The sequence below is a fragment of the Hermetia illucens genome, chromosome 3 (genome assembly GCF_905115235.1).
Source record: "Hermetia illucens chromosome 3, iHerIll2.2.curated.20191125, whole genome shotgun sequence".
NCBI lineage: Eukaryota > Metazoa > Arthropoda > Insecta > Diptera > Stratiomyidae > Hermetia > Hermetia illucens.
In genome coordinates this window covers 19257867-19268478 of record NC_051851.1, presented here as the reverse complement: position 1 = coordinate 19268478, position 10612 = coordinate 19257867, and the positions used below count along the sequence as shown (strand labels likewise).

The 10612-nt window shown below is 45.3% G+C and overlaps 1 long non-coding RNA gene across 1 annotated transcript; it reads left to right on the top strand.

Moving 5' to 3' along the window:
- Positions 1-409: 409 nt before the first annotated feature.
- LOC119652785 lies at positions 410-1584 on the top strand. The gene is made up of 2 exons (XR_005249595.1): positions 410-833; positions 947-1584. It is a non-coding gene; the product is annotated as an uncharacterized LOC119652785 (long non-coding RNA).
- Positions 1585-10612: the final 9028 nt, after the last annotated feature.

Here is a 10612-nt window from a genome sequence, read left to right as displayed (position 1 = left end):
TTTCCGGACACTTTATAGCGCGGGACGTGAATAATTATTTATAAGAAAATACATTTGTATAGGCGCAAGCTTCAATTGTTGCATACGGAATGTACTCGTTACTTTTTATTTCCATGGCGATGATATCACCGCCTTATCACGATGTGATTTATCTTCCTTTGCATTAAGAAAAAAAAACCTTGTCAATATGTAGACAACGTTGTGTGCACGAGTGTGTTCGGAAGATATAGAATTTTATAAGCAGGGCTTAGTACGCATTATGTTCTGTTTTCCCCAGCAAAACCCCTGATGGCTTATGCTGAAGGTCTCAGTGTGTTTACCCGAAGGGGTGGTTCCTTCGAGTTCCTTACTGCCTTTGAGCCGCTCCTGCTCCCATGACGCAGTAACCAGATTTTTGGGACAAAATCCAGCAAAAGTTACTCTAACGAGATACCCAAGGAATTTCGTATGCGAACTGCGGAAACCACCCGTTCCGGAGGGTACATCTGCCCTGGGCTGATAAAGTGTGATAAGAGCTGTAAATTTGGATGCCGATCCTATGAATATCTCTCGGTTTCGGACGCTAAACTATTTTTATTTGAACTTATCTTACTCATTATTTTGCACTAATAACTGCCGCGCGTAGATAAGCTTCGACTGCTTTCCGTGCTGCTATCGAGGTTGCTTTTTTTTTAAACCGGGGAATGAAGCAAGAAGCAGAGACTTTTGCGTCTCGCATGCTGTCTTATTAACAAGTGAGAATTCGTATGTCGACGGTGCAATATCGACGGTTACTGCCTTTCCAGTGTAAAAGTTGATTAACGATCTAACGAGCAAAATGGGCTGCTGCTGTAGTAAGTAGCTTTGGTTGCAAAAATAGTTGTCCGCGCTTTTGAGTCCTTTTCCTTGCATCTAGCGTTGGTCCGTGTGATAGCCTTCTTACCTGAGCATTTCTTGTAATTTCAAGGTAAACGAGATTCGCGAGAAATAACCGTAGCTGTGCCGAATAACGAGCAAGCGCCTGAACAGAATGGGGAGTCGCAGCCATACTACATTTCCACCCTCGAAATCGAATCGATCACGCCCGCCACGACGGAGCAGAAGTCCTGAGGGAAGTAGTCTTCATCATGTGCCATCCTGTTGTTAGTTTGTAATTCGGAGTCATCCCTGTTAGCCGCATACCTACTTAAGTTGATAGTGTTACATATAATTTATAATCTACGATAATAGTGGAAACCCTTGTGCCTGCAAATAGCTCATTTGAGGTTCCATAAAATTGTTTGCCTTCGCCATTGGTACGCGTCACCGTATTGGCTTTTGTTGAAAGTGAAAATTAGTGCACGGAAAATCGTGTTTCACGTCCCTATGTTAATTTGTGTTATATTTTTGATTTTTGAAATTTCAACGAGTACTGCCGAGAGCTTCCATGCTCTCAGAGCCAAGGAACTCGCGGAACACCTAGAAATGTTTGATCAAGTCTGTAAACAGTATTGCTTGGGAGAAGCTGCAACTGGGCTTCGTTGTAATGGAAAAGTTTCTGTAAATCCACGAGATGATTTATGAGCAAAGAATCTTAAGTGAATAAACATTGAAATTTTCACATTTTCCAAATAGTTTGATTTCTATCTTTTGGAGGAGACAATTTATCAAGGATAACAAACGACACACTAATCTAAAATAATCTTTGGTTATAGCATTGGAAGGCTAAACTATAATGAAGGTCAGTAGTGCTGAATCCCGAACGATAGTTGTGAAGATATGCAAAAGGACCCTAATCAGTCGATCGCACCCCACGAGTTCAAATCCTGGTCTGGCCATCGATTTTTGTGTGTGAAGTACCTTCGGGGAAGTACAACCTTATAATAGAAAAAAATTAAATCGCAGTAAAAAGAATACTTGCCAAAGGGTAGTACAGGTCCCAGGGCGAAACGTGGACTGGTACCCACGATGGAGCATAAAACCTGGGAAACACCTGCTGAACCAACACCAAGAATTCTACTACCAAACCCTATCTCCACCTCCACGTAGTGACCGCTGGGAGTTCTTTCTTAACGAAGAGCTGCATACGGAGAAGGATGAAGGCGAGTCTCCCGCGCTTAAAAACGGGACAAATTGTACCAACTGGTCCTCCAGGTTGGGGGTTGGATATGGCTGACAACTTTACACGAAAAAAAAAACTTGTTACGAAGCCACAACAGGAGCCTCGAACTGGATGGATAACACAACGACGAACCCAGCAACGAAAAAGGAATAACGATTTGCGTATTTTCTCATGAAACGTGCGCTCCCTGTACAGAGATGGAGCTGCCAAGTAGCTAGCCGATACCCTGTCCCAAATTCCAAATTCCCCTGTCCCATGTTCTCGGAGTAGGTTTCTCAGTCAGCCAAAAAATGAAACCTGCTGTTATGGGCTTTGAAAACATAGGCGAACTGCTATGCACTCTGCATAGTGGCTCTAGGCTTGGAAGGCCAATTTAGAAACATAAGCCTCATTAACGTTCACGCCCCTATAGAGAAGACTGCAGAGTCGAAAAATGATACATTCTACGAGGCTGTAGAACGAACACTAGAAGCCTATCCCAGATATGGTGTCTGGAATTTTAACAGTCCATTAGGGAAGGAGCCTGTATTCAGGCGATACGCTGGCTCCCATAGCTTACATCAAAATACAAATGATAACGGACTATGGGTTATTCAATTAGCAGTGTCACACGAAATGGTTATTGGAACTACCTGGTTTGCGCGGAAAGCGATCCACAAACAAACGTGGGCCTCTCCAGATGGGACTACTTTCAACCAAATTGACCACGTGCTGACTGAACGCCGCCACCTCTAAACCTTGATGAATGTCAGAACATATAGGGTGGCCAATATAGCTCGGATCACTACCTCGTTGTCATGGTGCTCTGAGCTCGAATAACAACACCGCCCAGAATCCTCTCTGACAATCAGGTGAGAGTTAACATTGAAGCCATCCACAACACACACATCCACACAATAAGAGGGAAATGAATGTCGCAATAACCGCAGTCAACAGAGATCCTGAAGATGAAGCATCAATAAATGATCTCCACAACCACCTGAAGAACGTTATCATTGATACGCCCACAAGGATACTTGGCCCCAGTCACAAAAAGAGTCGGAGCGGCTGGTTTGACGATGAATATAAGCTAGCAACGGAACGGAAGAATGTGCATACCGAGTAATGTTGCATTCTCAAAGAACGCGGGCACATGCAGAGACTTATCACGAACTCCCGGGAGCGGAGAAGCGACTTCACAGACGGAAAAAGAAGTCTAGGAGAACTAACAAGTCTGTGAACTCGAAAATTACAGGGAGCAACCGCACAAGGCACGCAAATTTTACCAATAAGTCAGCAGGATGAAGCCTTACACACCTCGATGCTCACCCTCCAATTCATCGACTTTAAAATCATGTCGCCAGGAGCAGATGAATTTACAGCCGAATTGATCAAATATGGAGGCGACCAATTACACCAACTTATGGTTCATCAACTTATGCTCAAGGTATGGGACAGCGAATCAATGTCTGAAGACTGGCAAAGAGACATTATCTGTCTCATACATAAAAAGGGAGATATCACACAGTGCAGCAATTATGGAGGTATCACGTTGCTGAGTACCATCTATAAGATATTTTCCGCTATCTTGCTAGGCCGGATAGCCTCACATGCCCAGAACATCATTGGCCCATACCAAAGAGGCTTCACTCCAGGCAAATCAGCAACAGATCAGATTTTCTCTCTGCGGTAAGCGATGGCAAAACTGTTGGAATATGGACATCAGTTGCACCATCTTTTCATCGACGTTAAAGCCGCCTCTAATAGCATAGCCAGGGTAAAACTGTACACGGTCATGAGAGAATTCGGTATCCCAATGAAATTGATAAGACTGACTATGCTGTCCCTGACCAATGTGCGAGGCCAGATAAACGCAACAGGATAACTCACGAGACCATTCAAGACCAACAACGGTCTACGACAAGGGGATGCCCAATTATGCATCCTAACGTAATCCGCGATGCTGAGGTAACTGCAAGGGGTACGATCCTCTTTAAGTCCACCCAACTACTGGCCTATGCTGACGATATCGACATCATGGAAAGAATGACCCGAGACATACAAACTGCCTTCATCCAGATCAAGCAGGCGGCGCGAGTTCTTGGGCTGCACATCAATGAAGACAAGACAAAATATATGGTGGCAACGTCAGCACCGACAACCAACCAACCAACAACATCAAGCCGCACTGGTCAAACAGGGAGAATAAAGATAGGAGAATACAACTTTGAGACCGTTGATAATTTCTCCTATCTAGGGTCGAAAATCACAACCGATAACAGCTACGATGATGAAATCCGCGCACGGTTGTTGGCAGCCAACAGAGCCTATTTCAGCTTACAAAGACTGTTCCGCAAGGTGCAAAACCGGGATGTCTGGTGTTCCTTATTAAGGCAGACCTAGACCGGATACCGGTTGTTACGCCGTTGATGATGATGATGATGATACAAGGACTGCCTAAAGAAGTGCAAGTCGGCCATCAAGACCGTCACGACGCGGTCTTGGTTGGAGTATTGTCAGAACACCGAAAGCACCAGGGAATCCGCGAGGCTCAGTAAGATTCTGTCCAAGGAACACAAGACCCCTCCTTTCTTAAAAAGTCGAAAGGCCAGGAAGCCGCCAGCGAGGAGCACTGTGTTTCAGAGCCTTGCTAGGAAGGTTTGCGAGACTACCAAATCGGTAATTACTAAGGATAAGATCGCCTGGGCTATAAACAGCTTCTCCGCATATAAATCTCCGAGCCCAGATGGCATAATGCCAGTCATGCTACAGAAGCAGCAGGAAAGGGTTTTGCCGTGGCTTGTTTAGATTTACCGGACTTTCATCTCTTTAGGATACGTACCCTCGTCTTGGAGAGGCGCACAAGTGGTTTTCATAGCGAAAGCGGGCAGGCGCGGTCATGAGTCCCCGAAGAACTTTCGACCAATCACCCTCACCTCTTTCGTGCTGAAGACCCTAGAGCGCGTCCTGGACATTTTCTTAAGGACGATTATGGAGATAATGCCTTTCTCTAAGTCTCAGCATGCCAACCTAAAAGGAAAATTCACGGAAACCGCCCTCCACGAGGTAATTGGCGCGGTTGAGCGGGCACTGCAGTACAAACAGTGTACTCTAGCGACCTTCTTGGATATAGAGGGAGCATTCAACAATGTTAGTACCAATTCCCTCAAGGATTGGCGGGGTATCTTACGCATTGGATTATATCCATGCTAAGTACCAGGATAATCCAGTCGGATCTGGGAGGCAACCACTTGACCAAAGCTGTAAACATAGGGATGCCCAGGGTGGTGCCATCTCACCGGTGCTCTGGTTAATAGTAATGGACAAAATTTTACGAATAATGGACAGCAGCGGGGTGAAGGTGGTGGCGTATGCCGACGTCTTGGTGATATTAGTTTCAGGGAGGTTTCCATCCATTATGAACGACTTCATGGAAAGAGCGCTGCGAAAGGTGTACCTGTGGGCCACAAGATACGGGCTCGGCATGAACCCAGCCAAAATCGAACTGATCTATTCACCACCAAGCCAAGGATACCTGAATTCCATCTACCATGGCAGAATGAACAAAGATCGGTTCTTTCCTCCAATGTAAAGTATCCAAAATTAAATTGGAGATTGAACATAGAACTGAGGGGTAAGAAGGCCTGTATAGCCTTCTATGCCTGCAAGAGAACCTTTGCAAAGAAATGGGGTCTCCGGCCGAGGATGGTTCTTTGGATGTACACCGCTGCGGTGTGTCCAATCCTAACGTACAGCTCTATTGTATGGTGACAGGCTTTGAGGAAAAATACAATAGGACCAAACTTAATAGGACTCAAAGGACCGCATATGCAGGTGCTACCGGGACTCTGCAGTCTTGCCCGGAAGATGTTTTCAATGTACTCCTGAATCTCCTCCCCCAAGGCATTCACATTAAATACGTTGTAGCGTGCAGTGCCGTCAGACTACGGTCCACATGCTAGACAGCGAATTCCTACGGTCACAGTAACATCCTAGACGAAGTATCTCGGGAAATCTGAGCATTCCCCACGGACTATACCAAAGCAAGCTGAACTTCACGAGAAACTTTGCTATGGACTTTCCAACCAGGACAAGGGTGGGGCAGTACAGAGACACGCTGAACAGTCTGGGCGGCACGCTCAAAGTCACCCTCCTCTGGGTTCCCAGTCATAGGAACATAGAGGGGAATGAGCGGGCTGACGGATTTACCAGGCGGGGCTCGCTGGCGGCTGTCAAGGGCGGAGTCTACCCGCACTACGTAGCAGTCGCGGCCCTTAAGTGGAGAAGGCTTACCAGCTATGCCAAGTTACATAGCCGGATCACGAGAGCTTCTGTCCCAGACACATGCTAAAACATTCAAGATTACAACGGTTTGCAGGGTGGCAATTTGCAGGTTGCTGGCTAACCCTTTTAGTGGGCTTCGACTAATAGAGGATATTTTGAGTGAATTTTTAATCCACAATTCAAAGGGGATTTCACCTACCCAACATACTCTGAGACGTGTGGGTATTACACGGCCATTCGAACTGTAGTGAGTTATCCCTGCCTCACTCAGACGGGCTTGGGACTGTCTTGGATTGACTAAGTTCCGCCTCTCTCGCAAGGTAAGCTGTGAGGAATCCAACACTTGTCGGTCAGTATATTATTATCTATTCTAGTATTAAAGCAGACACTTCATTCGATTCGAAAAGCTATCAGTTGTCTCGTTCTCCTTATCAATAATTGGTATAAAATCATCTGATAAGACCACAAGCAAACAAAGCAAAACTTCCACTGAAGCTGCCACTTTATTTCTATCTTTTCTGCAAATAATATAATCACAATGCAGAGTCTTGTCATAGTGGCAAAGGCAAATTTTCGATATCAGATGGATAACGATATCAGTATCTATTCTAATTCAAAATTACATAACGTTTGAGATTGTGCAACTCTCACTATCGCAGCTCTATCCACTGAAAAAGGCAGATGACTTGAATGTTTACGCTGAGAATGAAAATCTTTTCTCGGAAGACATATTTTCAAATTTAAGTAAACGAGGGCTATCGACAAAAATCACCTAACATGCGGCCTTGAGCCCTGTCTTTACTAAGAGTAATTGAAGATAAGGCCTTGAAAGAATGACCGGAATTCCGCTCTCAAGGATACTGTCGCGCAGATAAGACATTCCTCGGTTCATAAGCAATGCGGACGATAAGGGATAATCTGCATAGCGCCCTGGTGTCGAATGCTTGATTGACACATTCTTCGTCCCACGCATAGCTTTCTAATTGGTGCTATCACGTAGATAGTTTGAATCGGGTACCTGGAAATACTTACCTTTCAGATAAGATTTGTTCACTGCGGCATTTCCAGTACATAAACGTACAAATCTTTCCCATAGTTTACTTAATCTTATATTCGTATGTTTGGCGTGATACCATTTAAATTCCAACTACAATATTAAGTGCCAACCGGGAAGAATAATCTTTCTACATAATCGACGCTCCAAAGTGATGCGTCAATCCACAAAATTTCATAGGGTGCGGCTCTACGCAAAATTTTGTTGGTATAGTTTTGTACACCCACAAATAATTCCGTATGTATGTCTGTTAGTATATAATCAAAATTAAATAATGGTATCACAATGGCATTAAAGTGGATCCAATGAATTACTAAGGCACCAAGTAAAGCAAAACTTTGGAAGAAGTTGATATTTTGGGAAGCTTCTCCGAAAGTTGACCTTCTGTGGTGCGCTATTTTTATCGAAACTAAGCATTGCACTTCCGTTCAGATAATTCATGCCATGTGAATTTATGAATTGCGCTGAAAAGATAGTTTAAATCCAAAACAGAAAAGGGGAATTCACTATAGTCAGAGTGGCAAAGAAAAATTTAGGCATCTCTAAGAAAACATAGGGTTGGTGCAACTGAAGTGTTTACATTAAAAACTAAGAAAAGGGCTTAAGGTTTCGTACCAGGGCAAAGGCAACTCATCAGTGGTTCGCAGGTGTCAAACGTTTCTTTATATAATTGACAAATCACGAGTGTGTGAGTGCGAATTATATTCAAAGTAGATCCGTCTACACGTCAGACTAAAGCTTGGTCGGAGCTAAATTTTTGTTTAGGGATTGAGGCGTCTGCATCCAGTTGAGGTCGGACCAGACCAAACGAAGAGCAACTTGCTCCCACTTTTTTTGTCCACACACCCTTCTTTTTAGGCTGAGAATGCAAGAGATGAAAAATTAAGAGGCGAGGACAGGTTACGGTTTCATAAAAACAAAAAATTAACAACTCTAACCCTTCATAGCTCATCTAAGGTGACAACTTTGCTAGAGCTTGGAGAGAGCTCAGAACATCCCTTGATTTAAGACTTGCGGTTTCATCCAGGGTAGAGGCCAGTTGGAAAGCAACATGCTTTCGCGGTTGTGGTCCACGGAACCGTCGTTCTTAGGCAAGCACCCAAGATGCAAAATTTACGACTTGCGGTTCCGTCCAGGACAGAAGCAATTCGTCAGACACTGCCTCACCTCTGCCTTGGGAGCAGCGTGACCGAAGTGGTTACAAGATGGTATTTGCTCATGTGTATGAATTATATCGAACACAAATCCGTCTTGTAAAAATATTTTTAGGCCTAATCCGGCCAAGACTAAAATAAAATTTTTGTTTAGGAATTAAGGGATTCCTAAGTCCGCCATCCAATTAATGGCGGACCGGACCACCTTGTAACCACTTCGATCACACTGCTCCTAGGGCAGAGGTGAGGTAGCGTCTGATGAGTTGCCTCTGCCCTGGACGGAACCGCAAGTCTTAAATTTTGCATCTTGGGTGCTTGCCTAAAAACGAGGGTTCCGTGGACCACAACCGCGGAAGCCCGGTCCGCCATTAAGCGGATGGCGAACTTAGGAATCCCTCAATTCCTAAACAACAATCAAATTCCTTGATTACTGTCGAACGGGCACCCACATAAAACTTGTATGCTAAAGAAATTCGGAAACTTTGTATACTGTGTAATGAAGCCGGGAACCCATCAGTACAAGCCTAGCGTTTTGAGCTTGATCCAGGTGAAATACTCAAAGAATTCGCTTGTGTCCGCCTAAGCGAATGCTTCGTTCTGCTGATTGTTCTCGCGTATTTAATCCATGCGCCTTCTCGATAACAAAGTCAAGTCGGAGCAAACATCGCGCAGCAAGTGCAAAAAGCATTCTTACTCGAGGGACATTAAGCCACAGCGAGTAAAGGACTCCAAACCACCTTACACTATAGTCGCCCATGAACACCACACAACTGCTGCATTCGGCCGTCAAGACCGTTACGGCCGAAGAAATGATTAACGGTGACTGCCCTCCCATAATCATCCACGACGACCAGAACTTCCCTCCTGGGGACCACCTTAACGCTCGGAACGGTGAAGTCAATTGCTCTGTCAATTACATCCAAGGATTTCAAGACGAATTCAAATTTGCCTGAGGTAAGTCTGTCCTCAAGCGAAAACAAACGGATTCGGGCATCTCGGTCACCGAGCCCCCAGCGAACAAAAACCGATTCCATCTTCTCTCTGTAAACGGGCACCGCCCGGAAATGACGCACGCAATTACCGAAAATTCGAAATCTGCCGATAGAATTAGCTTTCTCCCTCCGATTTTTCTGTATGGCTTGACTGCCAGGACACTGGGTCTTGTTATCAAGCATACCGACAGAAATGCCGATAGGCTCAAAGTGCAGCTCAATTGCCCCAATACCCATAAGAAACTCCTCCACCTAATCAAGATCATCAAACTGGAAGGTCATTCCTTCACCCTGAAGAAGGAGAAGCAGCCAACCCTCGTTCTCAGAGGAATCTTCTCTTTCGAATTTACTCCCGGAAATAAGGCATCGGAACTCAATGAGTTAACACAGGTTATCCCGATCCGCGTATCAAGGCTTTCCACCGGATCGTCACAAGCCAACGATACCAACTTAAGCCTTTTCCGCGTGACCCTCAATTCCGAGACAGATGCCAACATAGTAACTAAACAAAATACACTACTTCATCAACGAATTATCTGGGAGAAACCTAGAAAACAGGATGTCACCCAATGTTTTAACTGCCAACAATTTGGCCACGTTTCCCCAAACTGCGGATACGACCTAAGATGTGTCAAGTGCGCTGGCCCGCACGCCTCTAGGTACTACCCCCGTTTGACTGTACAAGACAATGCCGACAAGGAGTCGGTGGCGCCCCTCAAATACGCAAACTGTGTCCCACTGGGTCGCCCAGCCAACTTCTCCAAATGTCCCCGAAGGAATCAATCCAATGTAAAGAGAAAGTTAAAAGCATCCCGCACTCCCACTCTTCTTCTTCCAAACCCCCCCCCCCCCCCCCCCCCCCCCCCCAGGACAGACTCTCCGCTGTTCATGTCTCTCAGCCTAGCCCTCTGCCCCATTCCAACTGGACCACCCTTCCCTCAGTGACCTCTTCCTTCGCCGCATGGCCAGGGGTCGAATAAGACACGAAACCCTTAGCTATTCATCACCTCCACATTCTTTCATTCCCAGGGGCTTCTCAATGGAAGCCAGGTCCCTATTCAATATGTCA